We start from the raw sequence: 4,047 nt of genomic DNA, 5'->3' as shown, positions 1-4,047 counted from the left end.
CTCGCCCCAACGAGGAGGCACCCCCGAATTCCCCTCGGCCGAGCCCGTCCGGGAAGGAGACGCGACTTGTCACGTCACAATATATATATATATATGTGCGTGTGTGTGTGTGTGTGTGATTTCTGCCTAGTGCTTTGAATGTCATCTAGTCATACATATCAAGAACTTTCGATGGGCTTCTTCAGAAGATAGGATATGAAGAAAATCCTAATGCATGATGACGATACCACAAAGATGCTAAGGCTAGATGCCACGAAATGTGCATGTATCGTCGATCACGCGGAATGCAAGAGAAAATCCGCCGTTAAATTGAGCGAACATTCACGAATCCTGATACCCACAAGTAATTTCTTACAATCTTTTTATGATCCTGATTATCTCATAATTTGTATTTTTGTACGTGTATTTTATGCTTTGATAGAAGGAACGTGAAAAAGAGCAGGAAAAGAAAAGAGCACTAGCGGCGAAGCAGACAGAAAAGAACAAACAGAAGAGACAGATTCAAGATTTGTCTTTTAATCTGGACGAAGACGAAGATGAAGCTGAGATGTCTTCTGACGAAGACAATGCCGAAAAATCCTCGCAGTCAGAAAATGTGCAATCTGATGGCCCTGCGATTAAGAAGATTTAGAAAAATCCAGATGTAGATACATGTTTTTTGCCAGTAGGGAAAGGGACGAGGAGGAAAATAACTTAGGGAAGAATTGAGACAAGAATGGGCTAGAAAGCAGAACGCGTTGAAGGAAGAAGAAATTGAGATCACATTCAGTTATTGGGATGGATCTGACCATCGTCGGAGTGTTATAATGAAGAAAGGTGAATGTCTCAGTGGTTTAGAGAACGTTTAAGTTATTAAAATACTCCAGTGTCACTTTTGGAGTAACATTGACATGATATATAATGTTCTGCTGCATAAATTAAATTTTCACATACAGGTAATTCTATCTATTAGGTTCTTCAGAGATGTTTAGAAGTTCTGAGGCCCGAATTCAGCGAGCTTAAAACAGTAATGGCAGATCAGTTAATGTATGTCAAGGAGAATCTTATATTACCGCACCATTATACGTTTTACTGCAACTGTAACTGATTTTATTGTAACTAAGGTAAATATACCAAATGATAAAACTTATGAAGCAATATCACAATGTTGGCATGTTATTTTAATGTATGTAATATTGCGATTAGGCACGAGGAAAGAGCGGGCCTCTGTTCACATTTGACGTTCACAATGATATTCGTATTATGCACGATGCTTCTGTCAAAACCGAGGAATCACATGTCGGAAAAGTTTTACTTAGATATTTATTATTAAAAGAATATTTTGCATAATTCTTTTTTATGTTATTTTTTTATTTTTCTCATTAGATCATGGTACGAGAGGAACAAACACATTTTTCCAGCGAGTAGATGGGAACTTTTTGATTCAACGAAAAGTTACAAGTATACAGTGTCGGATAAAAATAGGAAGAAAGCTAAAATTTGATCTTAGATTCAACGAATTGTCCAATTTTGTTTAAAGGATTCAGATTCAAGGACTGTAAATATTATAACCAGATAAATAACTTTGTTTCATCGTACAATTGATTCATTATAAAACAGCATTATAAAACATATATTATAATCTATTTTACAATGAATATATATATATATATATACATATATATAGATATATATATTGTATATATTGTAATATATACAATGCGTTATTCTTTGACAGATGTACCGCCCCAGTCAAACTCCCCGCCTGGCAGTGTCCTCGAATCGGATCACGCGGGAGTATTAACGGCGATCGGCCGCGAGGCCTCACGCCACTCTGACACGCTTGGCTCTAGAACACCGTGACCGCCGGGGCACGAAGCCCTCGGGGCACGCGCTCCGCCTAACCGAGTAAGTAAGGAAACGATGAAAGTAGTGGTATTTCACCGGCGATGTTGCCATCTCCCACTTATGCTACACCTCTCATGTCTCCTTACAGTGCCAGACTAGAGTCAAGCTCAACAGGATCTTCTTTCCCCGCTAATTTTTCCAAGCCCGTTCCCTTGGCAGTGGTTTCGCTAGATAGTAGATAGGGACAGTGGGAATCTCGTTAATCCATTCATGCGCGTCACTAATTAGATGACGAGGCATTTGGCTACTGTTAAGAGAGTCATAGTTACGACCGCACCGGGGGGTCTGGGGGGGCGGTTAGCCCCCCCAGAATCCTCCCGTGGTCGGAGTGCAATCAACGTCAGCAGTACTTCCCTTCGCGCTAGAATCGGAGCCGACACCGGGGATTTCCCCCTTACAGAGCCCATACCTGACGATTACGTACTCCCGGACAAGCCGACCCTTCAAACGTAGGGGTACGGTTTCCCGTAACGCACATATGACTCACTATTGTACCTGTGGTGTTCCCCAGGTAGCAGGGTTAATCCTGCAGCGAGCATGACCTACTCGGATTAGATCAGCTCTACTGACAGGACCGGGGTGCCAAGGCACCCCACTAACAGGTAATGCGCAACATGAGCTTCATAGCGCTAACCCACACTAGGCCCTCTATGCCGCTCACTCGGCTATGCGAAACCTCTGCCCCTACGAGTCCGACACCATCTGGTAGGGCACCGGTAGCCTCCCGGTGGGGCTCCCTACCCCCGTAGTACTCGTGTCGAGCGATCTTAGCTCACGTTTGACGAGTTGCCGTCGCTGGTGCCATGCCACCAGCTACCACGTAATCGCACGAGTCACCCCGTACTGTTAACGCGTCGCTCATTGGTTGCCCGGGGATCCGGGATTCGGCAGCAGTCGACGCGCCTTAGGAATATACGGCACGTGGTGCGCCATATACCCCGCTCGTATTGGGCACCTCCCACGCACGAGCACGCCGCGCTCGCCTCGCGAAACGCTACCCTGTTCAGTACTACCAGCTGCATCCGTTACCCAGCTACCTGGGATTGGGCAGCAGCCCAGCAGTTTTATGGGTAAAAGGCACAGGGTGCACCGTTTACCCGCGCTTGCTTGAATTTCTTCACGTTGACATTCAGAGCACTGGGCAGAAATCACATATATATATTGTAGCTACATTGTATTTTTAAGGACTGTGATTTTAATTCATTCAGTTATGTGATAATATTTAATTCATTTACTCGATTATATAGCTCTACTAAGTAGTTAAGTTTTCGCAAACATTTGGAGGGAAAATAAAAATACATGAATAGTTTAATGACTTGAATATAATAATTACAATATGAAAATACAAAACCATACTTTAATTCATTCCGATACAGAAACAGTATTAAAATATTAATCTATGATCAGATCCTCTAACAGAAATCTATTTACAAATATTAGATGTATCATCTTTTGTCATTTCTTGAAGATAACTGAACAAAAATAAATATATACAATTATATCGATTATAATCACGTATTATTCATAGATTTGATACAAGTTGGATCCATGTATGTAATATTTTTGGGAAAATGGTCCATTATAATAAACTTTTTCTCAGTCGATCTGTTCAAGCAGTCAAGGAATCCGAACCAATAAATAACTAGTCCAGACCCGAATCTGTTCCAGTAGTTTCCAGTTTCGCATCGTTTTATATTCTTCATGTGTTTTTAATACATGAATTATTACTTATTTGAAAATTAATAATTAGTGGATAAGGAATAATCACATTGTCAGGTAAATTTTTTATTTTAAAAATAATTGATTTAATATAAATAATTTAATTATTGCAGATAAACATGATTTAAAAAACAGGTTAATATTATATATATGTATATATACGATATATATGTGTATTTATATCTACCTAACATAGAGAATTTACAAGAATAACATTAAATATAATAAATAGGTATTTAATCAATAAATACATATTTAATAAATTTCAAAAATAGGAGACAATAGTTCTATATTATAACTATTATTACATTTAATGTTATAGCGATTCTCTATATAATACAAATATAAATACACATATATGTATATTTGTAAAAAGTAAAAGGTTTTATATATATATACATATATATATATATATATATATATATATATATATATATGTAT

General features: G+C 38.9%; 1 pseudogene; it reads left to right on the top strand.

Moving 5' to 3' along the window:
• Positions 1–427: 427 nt before the first annotated feature.
• Positions 428–1,595, top strand: LOC112456619 (annotated as a pseudogene).
• The last annotated feature ends 2,452 nt before the right edge of the window (positions 1,596–4,047 follow it).

The sequence above is a fragment of the Temnothorax curvispinosus genome, unplaced genomic scaffold (assembly GCF_003070985.1).
Source record: "Temnothorax curvispinosus isolate PA1 unplaced genomic scaffold, ASM307098v1 QBEX01007004.1, whole genome shotgun sequence".
NCBI classification, from domain to species: Eukaryota; Metazoa; Arthropoda; class Insecta; order Hymenoptera; family Formicidae; genus Temnothorax; species Temnothorax curvispinosus.
The sequence above is the reverse complement of the archived record's forward strand: the minus strand, read 5'-3'. Positions and strand labels throughout refer to the sequence as shown.